The sequence below is a fragment of the Vanellus vanellus genome (genome assembly GCF_965231255.1).
Source record: "Vanellus vanellus genome assembly, chromosome: 1".
Taxonomy (NCBI): domain Eukaryota; kingdom Metazoa; phylum Chordata; class Aves; order Charadriiformes; family Charadriidae; genus Vanellus; species Vanellus vanellus.
This window is the reverse complement of record NC_138905.1, coordinates 95,901,448-95,913,784: the sequence shown is the minus strand read 5'-3', so window position 1 is coordinate 95,913,784 and position 12,337 is coordinate 95,901,448. Positions and strand designations below refer to the sequence as shown.

The 12,337-nt window shown below is 39.5% G+C and overlaps 2 protein-coding genes across 2 annotated transcripts in view; one reads left to right on the top strand and one right to left on the bottom strand.

The window, feature by feature from the left end:
• The window catches only part of FILIP1L (filamin A interacting protein 1 like), a 149,570-nt gene extending 142,150 nt beyond the window's left edge, over nucleotides 1-7,420 (bottom strand). Inside the window, exon 1 of the mRNA XM_082496615.1 lies at nucleotides 7,126-7,420. The gene's annotated coding sequence lies outside the window, so the exon portion shown is untranslated. The remainder of the gene's footprint in view (nucleotides 1-7,125) is intronic.
• The window catches only part of CMSS1 (cms1 ribosomal small subunit homolog), a 245,818-nt gene that overhangs the window by 142,644 nt on the left and 90,837 nt on the right, over nucleotides 1-12,337 (top strand). The gene's annotated exons all lie outside the window — the stretch shown is intronic.

The window sequence follows — 12,337 nt, the reverse complement described above, 5'->3', positions numbered from 1 at the left end:
ACTGTAAGAAAGTTAACATAAGGGCACCTGAGAGACCAAAATGCAGCATTTTATACTAGATAGAGGTGACAGACTTTTGCTTCGGCATGTAGTAACGTGAGTGTGAAAAAGACGTGATAAAGGGCAGTTTCCTTCCTTCTAAAATACTGAATAAACAGCACACAGGAGGGAAGGCCCTTCTGAAAGGGAAGTGTGTTGAGCTACAGCAGCGTCTCAGAGCGAGCAGGGCAGGCCTGCTGCGTGTGGCGCTTCGTGTCATGCCAGCCCTTCGGTGGGGAGGGCACTTCTCTGGTGCTTCTCGTCTGCTCTCCCCCTTGAGCTGCACAATCTTTTTGCTGTGTTAACCATACGTGTGAAGAAAGTAATGAGTGCTGGGACTTTAAAGAGATGGCACTGGAGATGAATCTGCCACATCCCATGGTTTTTTTGTAACCCTGTTTGCTTTTGCGTCTTAACAGGGGTAGGGAAGGAAATGGTGTAACCACCAACTGTACCTCTTGCAGACAGGATACTGGATAGATTTTGTGTCTGGATGTCTCTCCCTGGCACTAGACGTAATGGGTTCTGTAAAGCTTTCTTGCTCATGAGACACTGCAGCAGAGTAGCGTACCAGCTAAAGGTGTCTTCTGACTGTAATGCTCTTTGGCCTTAGAATTAATATAGTCAATACTGTAATTATTTGTAAGTAGAAAGCACACTCCAGTCTATGTGTTGTTTTTACGGATTTCCCTTTGCTGCCCGTTCTTTCCTGGAATAATAGTGTGGCAACAGTGACACATGAGCAACCTTGCGGTACATGCTTTTTGAAAGGGGGTGGGGACTGCAAACAAACCCTGTCTGCCATATGTGTTTTACTGCATTTAAACTCGATGCTTCTCCATATTAGAATTCTGAAGATGTTACAGGATATTTTGAGCTCACTTCACTTACTGAAGCATATAATGTTTATGGGTGCGTGTAGGCTGCCCATTCCATCTAGAGCCCAAACCTGACAGAGGCATGGGGACATCCTCTCTGTTGGTGTCAATGGGGAGACCGCTACAGATAAAGGGTTGCACTTCTCAAACCCAGTAATTTTGAAAAGACTTCTGGGAAACAGCTGAGACTTCTGGGTAGAGGAACTGTCATTGAACTGTTCCCTGGTTCCCACCATTACTGTCAGAAGCATTTATGGCACGACACTGTAGTGCACAGTGAGGGCAAGTCCATGCCTTATGCTGATCCTGGAGCCCCTTCTGCAGGGCAGAGTTCAGTGTACATCAGCAAACAGCTTATTTTAGGTTAATATGAATGGGGCAACAGTGATGTGATTGAAGTGTCCTTTTGAGGGTTAAATGGGAGTGCTGAAGGAAGCAATGCATTCCTTCATCCTATTCCCTTTTGCTTAGGTTTTGTCCCTTCACAGCTTGGATTTCTGTTTTTTTATCTGAGTACTAGTGCAGAGAATTGGGTCATGGATGACAGATTTGAATGGTGGCCACAATACCTGCAGCTTTCAGAACACAATACAAGGCCCATCTCTTGACTTAGCCTTGCCCTCAAGGGTGATAAGGAAACAAAACCAAAACAGTTTCTCCCACTCTTCCTCAAGAAATATTCCCTTTTATCCTTAGAGGTTGGAAAGCCTAGCAACTATCTGTCTGTTTTATTTTCCTTAAGATGCTGTGATACCATGGTGATGAGTTATTAATAAAACTCCAGGCAGATGGAGAGAGCTTTTAACTGAGTAACTTCTTGGGGTTTGTTTTTTTTTCCTTCCATGCATCTGAGAATAACCATATATGAACAAATGTCATGATTTGGTCTGTGGGGCAAAGTAGCTGAGCATTTAGCACAAAAATACAACTTAATCTGCAAATAAATCAGAGCAGACTTTTTGCTTAAATGTCAAAATACCACCATGTTTATGGAAGAGCAAATAATTGTAAAGCATTGCATTCATTATTTTAAATATATGAACATGATGAATTAGATATGAGATTTTTTCTAATTTGTTGCATTTCTGAACATATTATGAGCTATTATAAGTGCAGTAACAGAGTTTCCCATACAGCAGAATGCTCTGCTTCGATGGCACTGACTCAAAATTCTGTAAGTCTTTATACTAATGTGCAGTAATCTCTATAACAGTGACACTAATCTCCTCTTCTAATATGGAACTTGAATTAAAAAAATCTGTGAAATGTAGCTTTAAAGCAGCTTTGGGGAATTATTAATTTGTAAACCCTCCATTGGTCATCCATACCAATAGGAATGTCTTTATAACAACAGAGGAAAGGGTTAATAACATTTAGGAAAAGCAGTGAAGCCTTTGGGGGTTTTGCTCTTTCTTTTTTTTTTTTTAGTTTGTTAAAGTGTGAATGGCATTAATTGTATAACACAAGCAGCAAGAAGTTGGTTACAAATGGTGTAAAATTGTTATGTTGTCCTACACAAATGATGCATACTGACTCTCTTGTCCTATTTTAGTGTACTGCGGTCAGTTTACAGTGTGCTTAAGCTACTGTTAAAGGTTTGGGGTGATAATGTCTTACATGGCAACATTACAAGCTTCCTGAACTTCTCATTTATTGGCTGCTCAGTTGCTGATGGAAAAAAAGCAGACATCTCCGCAAATGTTGAAAGCTGGACAGAAAATGTCTTTTTAATATTTCACTTATTAATTTCAGATGATTGTAGTTATTGAAAGAATAGGCCCTTAAAATTCTCCCAGTGCCTTGACTTCCAAAAAAGTTTGTTTCCCATTTTGTGGCCTTGAGCAGGAATTGAACCGTGGTCATGAAAACCCCCGAGTAAACAGGTAAGACAAACCATGACGTACATTTGTGATGTCTGTAATACCCAGTGATGTGGATAATGCTGCATGCCCTTATGCTTTACACGCATTGTGAGAGGGATTGTCTGTGGCTAATATTTTCTTTGAGTAAGGCACAACCCTGGTTGGAAGTCTGTAGCTAATGTGTTGGGGGAGTTCCATGTACTTACCTAATTAGCATGGGGACAACATCTATGTCATACTGGGCTTCTCAATCCCATTGAAATTTCATGAGATTAAATTTGTAACTCATGTCGGAAATTCTGAAAATGTTATCCGTAATACATAACCTTATTTCTCTCCTTTCCTCTTTACTCTCCAGTATGATAATACCTGTCCATTAAATGGAATCCATTTTCTCTATAATCTGAAAATCGCCTTAAAAATACTGTAGAAAGATCAAAGCACACTGAAGAAATGAGAACAAAATTTACATGACCTCTTAACTGAGTTATTTGTAAAATATAGGTGAAGTGTCGAGAACTGCTGTGACATTTTATTCCATATGGGGATGTGAGAGATTTTGTAAAGCATTCCAGCAGAGTGAAACAACCAACAATCTTTCGTCTGTGTGCGTGAGGTACTTATTTTTTTTTTTCCCTGCCAAGAATGCTTCTTCCAAGTGGAAATTTTTTTTTTTTGGTCATTTTGGGATGGTGGTGGGGCTTGTTTTTTCTTTTTTTTCTTTTCTTTTTTTTTAGCAAACAAACAAAGAAGCAAAACAAGATGTTCAATCTGGAAAATGCACTAGCATTCTCCAAAGTAGCCTTTTTAGTAGAAAGAGGTAGGAAAAGTGACGTCCTTGATGAAGCAATGGTCAGGGAAGCTGGAGGAACGAGTATATTGCATGAAAATGTTTTCCTTTCTTTTGGAACAGTGATGCTTTTGTGCTTTTGATGTTTCACTAACTCACAGGATAAAATGTTTCTGACTTAATAAACCATCTCCCTTTGAAGAAGCTATAAGAAAACTTTTGTCTAGGTTTAACCTCAGCTGCGGCCTTGCTGCTTTTGGATATGGCTGCACTGTGGTAAAGAAATGGGAACGAGCTATTAAAACATGGAGTTTTCTGTCTCTGTTTCAGGTTGGAGTTCTCATAGGTGTTGGGCTGGGTTCTGTCTCCCGTGCATGGCCTCCTGCGGAGTTGTGTTGTGTTGCAACTCCTCTGTCCCTGTTTTATTGTGGCGAACCACACTGACATATTATTTTATCAGAGGAAAAGGGAAAACATCTCTCTCAGCAGCCAACTAAGTGTACTTGTGGTTTTTAGGAATATACAAGAGGGCTCTATCCCTACTGATTGTTGTTTTATTTGTGCAGGGCCTAGGGGCTTTGTGCAAACAGCAGAAAGATTACTTCTTCTTTAGGGAGCCTGATTCCATAGTGCAGTGCAAAGATGTGCAGAAATACCTCGCCTAGTTTTGAGTGAGCTTGCCAAGGCACTGGAAACATAAGTGTGCTGGTGTATGCTTGTGTGTTGCATTTGGGTAGATGTGCTACAAACTGATGCCCGATTCAGGGATTTACAGTGCTGTATTGGGCCAATGCCCTCAGAGAGAGGACAATGGAGTGCAAGAGATGAGAGAAAGATGCAGATACATGCAGTGGAATTTAAAGGGACAGCAGGAGGTAAAACAAGCTTGGGTTAGGGTTATGGCAGTGGTGTTTCCTATTGATTTAGGTATAGGATTTTTCTTCCCTTGAAGTAATGCCTTTAGGAGGAGCCATAAACCTGGCAAACCGGGGAGTTAAGAATGATTTGAGGATGTCAAGCATCATACTCAAGAATCAAAGGACTGAGCTGAACAGCATGTGGCTGAGGAGTTCTTCCCATTACATCTTAACAATGTGAATTTTGTGTACAGGTGGAGGTGGACACCCTCTGGAAAAACAGTTTGTGATAGGGGTTGGAATATTTTTTCTTACGACTCATTATTTCTCCAGTTTACGAATTGCTTCACCGTATTTGTGATCCTGGACACTTATTGCCTGATAAGAAGTTGTTACTATTTATAATTTGGGGGTTTATTACTCAGGCTGCTGTGATGTCCAAGTGCTTCTGTAAGAAGGAATATAATATGGAAGATAATATAAACTGTAAAACTAATGAGAGAATAGCAATACAGATGGTATTGTGTGTCTGCTTTTCAGACCGTATTTTGCACTGTTGATTTTAAAATTCTGTTCAAGGAACCAGAAAACCATCGAGTGTGTGGTAGGAGGTGGCTTACTAAAGGCGTCCTCTAGAACAGCCTATAATGTTAATGAAGTTTCAGCGCTAGTGCAAATGCATAAATGAACTTTTAAGGTAATCAAGGAAGCAGTGCTTTCATTAGTTTGATGGAACATAAGGCAGCTTTCTTAAAGATGAAGTTTGAACTGTACTAGACTGATCTTAATTGGATGTAGGATGAGGTAGGTATACTTTTTGTCGCCTAGCCATTTCCTGTATCACTTATTGAGAAGTTTGTAAAAGCTACATGTATTCCTTCTCCTAGGGCCGTTGATTTCTTTTACAAAGAGCAGAAGCTGTACTACCTTCATCTCTTCCATTGTACTGGTGGCCAGTGAATTCCAGATTCAAACCTTTCTTTAATTTTGGGGAATATGACATAAATGGACGTTGCACATAAAAGAGCAAGCCATTGCATATGGCTCCTGGTACAAAGAGTATTACAGTAACAGAAATGCCCTGGTCATAAATTTATGTGAATGGTAACCATGTGTTTCTGAATGCCTCCTGTTTCTCATTCGAGTTAAATGTTACTCTATCAATACTTGCCAGATATCTTGCACTCTCATGTCTCCACAATATTTTTAAACCTTTTGATGCCTTGCAGTTTTTGAAGTAGTCGTATTATTTTTAAGTTCCTTAAATTAGGTCATAACAAAAATATTTCTATTTATCTAATCCATTTCCCTGTGTTCAGACTGCTTGGTGTACTGGAACATGTAATAAAGTAGAGAGATTTAAATGGCTTACTTCACTATGAGAAAAAAATGTTAAGAAAATCACAAGTTTCCTTTAAAAACTGAAGCCTTTTCAACTGACTGCAATGTGATGGGAGTGGCTGTGAATGATTAAACTTCCTTACAGGGGGTAGGATTTGTAGGATACAGAGCTAGTGAGTCACTATTTCCAATTTTTGACCAAGAAAAAAGAAAGGAAAAAGAATTTCTATAGCTGGTGAGTACTGAGTGTCTTGAGTGAAGTAAGTGTTGTGGTCTTGTATCAGTTTTCTAGTTGCTTTTGTCCAACTTAAATTGGAATCCTGAAGCTATCCAGTTGTCACTGCTCACGGAAGGAATACAAGGGTTATGCAGGTTATTTTTAATCACACAGGTTGTCATCTCTTGTTAATCTCATTTTCTCTTGGCCGAAAACATGAGCACACCTCCCCTAGTGCTTGTGATTGTCATCTTGTACACGGTGAGGATCCTGCTCAGGTAGCAAACTAGTTCCCTCATCACTTTTGCTTGAGGCTCTTTTCACACTGAGGGCAGACGATATTCACAGCTCAGAATCCAGGTAGGTACAAGCTTTTGATACACTGTTTTGTCCTGGAATAACTCTCCATATTTAACATCACCCATGACCTGCCTGTTTAGCTAAAAACTTTTGCTCCCCGATAGGTCCTTCTGACTTCTCTTTCAAGTTGGATTTACTCAAATCAATGGGTAGATGAGAGCCTAGAGCTCTTAAGTAAAGATCTTGTTAGGAGGCAGTGAACTGATGAAGCATTTTGTCTGGATCCTGCTTATTTCAGAATAAGCAGTGCTTTCTCAAACAAAGCCTGACTGTACTCAACATCTATTAAAAGCACCCACTAGGCCTTTTTTTTCCTTTTTAAAAAAAGAGGTCTGCTGGAATCACATAATCTTCTGAAATGTCTCAAAACTATTCAAATGCTGGCAGCCAACATAAAGCCTTTGCCTGATCCTAATCTCCAGAATGCAACAGGCATCATTGCCTGGCTATTTTCAGTCAATTCTGCATACAGCACTTCTAAAACTAGAATAAAACTATCACAGCTCTGCTTTGCTTTCCAACCCCAACTGCTGCAACAGCCCTGTCCTCCTATCTTTCTTTTTTGCCCCCTTCAGATATTTAGAACTAAATCAGGCACTTCAATCCTAGGGTTTTTTTAAGGTTACAGTGTTCTTCCTGCGGGAGAAGCCTGCCATTTTTGTTGGCAGGCATTTGACTCCTGTCTTTCCTGATCTTTTACTTAAATAAGCAGCTGCTTCAATAACATATTTATTCATATTCATAATTCCCATATACTACCTGTCAAGTTTTCAGAACAAACCTGAATGTGTTCTGGAAGCTTTTGTGCGATTTAATCCCAGAGTTGATGATCTCCCATGGGCTCTACAGCTCAGTATTGCTATGTGTCTCCATCTCCCTTCAGTTGTTCTGGTCCTCTGTCCCAATGTTTGGGTTTTTTTCCTGCTTTGTTTTTCTCTTCCTTATTCCAAACTTTATTCTTAGTTGTAATTTCATTGCTTGGTGATGAGTTGTCACTCGTAGCTGTTGTTTGTCCTACGGTTCTTCTCACTCTCTAAGTTAGGAGTGAGCTGGCTTCCCTGACGCTGCTGGTCAACCATAGATTTCTCTCTATCTCTCTCCGAAAGAAAAAAGAAAAAAAAAAGGATTTAAATATGAACTGAGGCCTCTGCAACTTCCTTCTAGAGAACAAGCAAAGGTTACAATAGTTGAGTTGTCATTTATGCCAGAAGCAGAATACCTAGTCCTTTAGTTTTGTGTCATTTGCTCTGGCACGTATAGGTGAAAGTACCTCTTTATTATGTGGGTAGAAAGAGAAGAGGAGGAAAGTCTATTGTAACTTTTTTATTTTAAAGGAAAAACAGGAAAAGGTGCATGAACACATAGGAGTAACACAAGAGCCCATCAGCAAAATTTCTAGCTTACATTACACAGCTCAGTGGAACTGGGCACAGAAGCACAGAAAGCGTGGGGGAACACACATTGACTGAGAGATTTTGAGGCAAGCAGGGGATATTTATGTGATGATATAATGCATACGAGATATATATGATAATATGAGGTACATTAAATAAATTTAAAAGAATTGAAGTCTACTATGGAGTAGTAAGCTCCCTTCTCTATGATCTTTCTTATCTCTCCCTGTCCTGCACTTACACCATCAGTGTTTGGCAAAGAGGGAGAGAGAGAAAGTGAGCAGTGTCTTTGGTGGACAGGGTTCCCAAAAGCTGAGTTTGGAGTAATACATTGAGACAGAGTCAGTGGCCTGTCCACGTCATCTTTCTGTACTACCACTACCCTTGTGTTTCTCTAAAAATATTTTTGTTGTTGTTGAATTTAGTTGAAGATTTTGTCCTATCTCTTTTCTAGTCCCTTTGCCAGCTTTTAATATAAACCCACAGAACCAAAACATTCCGTCTACCTAGTTCAGATTAGACTTCTTGCGTCACTTAACTAGGTTTTTATGGTTTTCTTTCTGTTCACTGCATTTGAGTGCTTTTAAAAGATTTTTTTTTTTTATTGGACATGATGATATTTGAGGCAATATATTGGCTAATTGTTTAAATGTGCATTTAGACAATTGCTAAAATGAATGCTATTTGTGTTATGTAATGTTATAAACCACACATGCAGTATAGTCTCTTCTCTAATTAAGAAACAATTAAAATTACAGGAAGTCCACTGCTTCACACCAAATTTGAATGACTTTATGCTTGAGCTGCATCATAGCAGCTCAGAATCAAGCTATCAGGACACTTTCATCCCTTTTAAAATTACTACGAATGTCTGCATAGGAGTTGGAAACATATATTCTTTCAGTCTAATTGATTATGGAGTTAAACTGCAAGGACTGCTCCTAAATTCAGTTGCCACGTTTCTAACATGACTGCAACGTGTAGTCCTCAGAAGGTAGAAGAGCGCAGAAATTCACTGGCGCTTTTTCAGCCCCCATAACAGAAAAGTATTGAATGTCTGTCTTATGTAATTGAATAAATCTCTAAAGTATTTAGGCTTGGAGTCTGAATTCCTATGCAGATCAAGCTTTTACACTGGAAAATAAGACTCACCAATATGCTTCATATTTGACCACGCATCACATCATCCACAGTATAAATTACCTGTTTTTTAATTCACTTCAGTTCAACAGCTTAATTATATGGTAAAACACAAGTAGCTACAGGCCCAAATAATTCTCTTCATGGACTGCTGAGTTTTTTCCTTTTTAGATGATGGCAACTGCCTAGAGTGTTGAGACAATGAAAAGATGCAAGACTTTATGTACAAAAGTCACTGCAGAAGTACTGGAGTGTACCCTCAGGCTGACTATTTCATTCCCTCCCTTTCTCCCTTGCAGAACGCATGCATCTCAGACCATGGTCTGAGCATCTTTTGAATTATTGCTTCAATTCTGGTATAGGGTTTTGCTGTTTTGTTAAGATGCATAGGTTGGATAGGAGCTGTATTACACTGTCAATTGGGGGTGAAATTGTGGTTACTGTTTGGCCTTCTGCGGGCTCTGTGACACTGCCCATTTGGGGTCATGATTCATCCTTCTGTCAGTTTTGTCTTTCAGTAGCTCTGAGGATGTCTGTGTAATCGCTTAGGGCACGGGCACAGTGTTTATTAAAATGTTGTTCATGCACAAAAGCCTGTGCAGAGCCACAGGCAGCCTGACAGTTCAGTTCTCCCTGGGCTTCCATGGCACAAATTAAACAAATTACATCTCTGTCATGTGGGGGTCTTTAGCTCTCCTGTCTACATCTAATACTCTTTTCTCTTAAAATCTTTCACTGGATTTGATCTCTTCTCGGTCATGAGGTATAGGTAAATAGAGATTGGATTTACCTCAACTACAAGCACAGCAAAAATCAGTACTGGCTGACCACATTGTTTTAGTTTGTTGCTCAGATGGGATGCAAACTGTCTTTTATACACGGGCATCATTTACCCAGATGCCAAGTTCCATATACTCAGTTCCTGTCATTATTAAAGCACTTGGACATGGTAAGACATTAATCAGGGGCTTCATATAAATATAGGTATCTCATGCCCTTATTGGAGTTGACATCCATCCTGAATTTGTCAAAGTAGTTACTGTTGTGTAAAGATTTGGTCTTGTACTCGAGCAGAAAGTGGTTGTTTTGAGATAAGCTCCAACCGCGTGGCTTCCCATGCCACCAAACTCACGATGTTAGGCGTTGCGTAGGTGCTTGGAGAAGGACTGAGTGGGCAGAAAGAAGAAATTACTTTGGGACTGAAGTACATTGATCCAGAATTTGTTATGGTACTAATTTGACTTTAAAACACAATCCTGTTTTAATGCCTGGGAGGATATAATTTTTACCCTAGAAAAAATAGAGCTTGCAGAAACTGTGACAAGGATTTTAGGCTGCAGGCCTGAGGTCTAATTTGTTCCTGACGGACAGATGAGAAAATCAGTGACTGATTTTTGTAGCTCAGGGTTGCTGTATCGCTTGTTTTCAGCAACTCCAGAATCCTGTGCACCCAAAAGGTTTTTGGTCCCTGTGTATACAGAGTTCAGATATGTAAACCCGTGTTTTAAGCTTATCCTTGATATTTGTTAGCAAACTTCATGGACTGAATCGAAGAGATGCAGTTTTCTGATTCTGTCCAACTGGGAGCTGTTTCTGCTTTCAAAAAGACTCTCATAGGGATGGAGGGCTCTCGTTCATCCCCCGCAGCATTAAGTTCCCCCATACTCTTACACTATGTCTTTGCTACTGTGAGAGAGTCACTGTTGCCAGATGAGGATTACTGGCCAGGTTGGTAGTTTATGAGCTAATAAATTGCACTGTGTTCTTGTAGTCACAGCTGGTCTGCTCCCATACCCAACCTTCACAGAGCTCTTGCAGCGTCTCTAGTTTAGACATGTCTTTGGACCCATGTTAGTTGCCTACGTGCAATGGGAGCTCTGCATTCTCCTCCCTTACGCTTGCAACATCTTCAGCTTTTTCCCTTTTTCCAACTTCTCTGATTACATTCATACAAGGACAGAATTCTGTCATTTTGTCCTAAATACTGGTTTCCAGATAAATAGCATATGTTTCCTGTTCATTTCTTGTCTTAGACACTGATTTTGCCTATTTTAAGGGACTTAAAAGTTTGGCAAGGCTAGTACTATGACAGTTATGTTCTTTCACCAAGTTCTTCCTCTTAGCTTGACTGGCTTTCTGTTCCAGGGGACAGCAATAGTGAATTTTCCTTTTTTGCTTTCACTGCTCAGCTTGATGCTAGTCTGCCAGCATTTCTTTCTCTGATCTGTTATTGTCTGCCCAGCCTCAGTTTTCCTTCCTTTATTCTGACAGCTGCTCCAGAGTCATCTTCTTTTATGTCCTTCTCTCATAGTTATTTGTGTGTCATCTTCATTGCTGCCTTTGATGTTTGGGATGACCTTACTGAGATCTCTCCTTGAAGGAACTTGCCTTTCTAGTGGCCCAGAGGCACTGAAGAGGCAAACCAGGGAGAGGAATCATCTGGAACTAATGAGTATAAGGGCCTGCTATGACCAAATAGTTTTTCTTCTAGGTCTTATCCCTTTTCCACCATATGGAACAACACGCAACTACTTATGTCTTCAGCCTATACCTTGCATACTGTGTATGGTTATGCACTGTCAAAAGTGACCAGGTACCAAAATGGAATGGGGCTTGTAGATGAATGTTTCATTTGGTATAAGCAGCTGGTAGAATTTTTTTTTTTCCATTATGTAACAAACTTGTTTTTAAGGACAGACAGACTTGAGCTGCCTTTCTCTCCCTTTACAAGATGCAAATATTTTATTCCCCAAAATATGAGGTATTAAATTTTAAAATACTGTATCTTTAGACCAATTGTGGTGATTTCATCGTGGAATTATAGGGGTTCCAAAATTATGTTTTGCCCGGTGAGGTTAGAATAAGCATCGCTTCGTTGTGGTATTTTAAAGAAGTGATAGGCAGACTTCTACATGCAATTCAGCAGTTTGTAATGACATTCTATCGAATTTAGAGTATTTGGCTAGGAAATAGGTTTATGCATAAACTAATGGGGTAACTGTATAGCCAGCTGCTTTGAAGTAGTGCTCAGTCATTTAATTTCACATTAATTTTTAATAATAAATCAAACCTGTTTAGTGTATTAAAATTCCACTTGGTGTTGATTCTTAGACCTCTGTGGTCTTTCAGTGACAGAAAGGATTTTGAGACATTAAATTGTTTACTTTCTGAACTTTCATTTGTATTGTATTCTACTCCTTTTAATAATTAAACAATCATTTAATACAATTATAATATCTGAGGTTGGGATTGGAAGCAGTTCTTTTTCATCTGTTTCTCATCGTCAGCACAGCTGAAGTTTCTCAAAAGAAAAGAAATAAGATCTGAATAACCTAAACTATCTGAATTAGTGCACTTTTTTTTGGTGACAAATAGCCCCCTGGAAGGTATCGGTTAATTCTGTCTCAAATCTTTAAGAGGTAATTTTGACAGAGGTCTGTAAATGTAGAAAGTTAAACA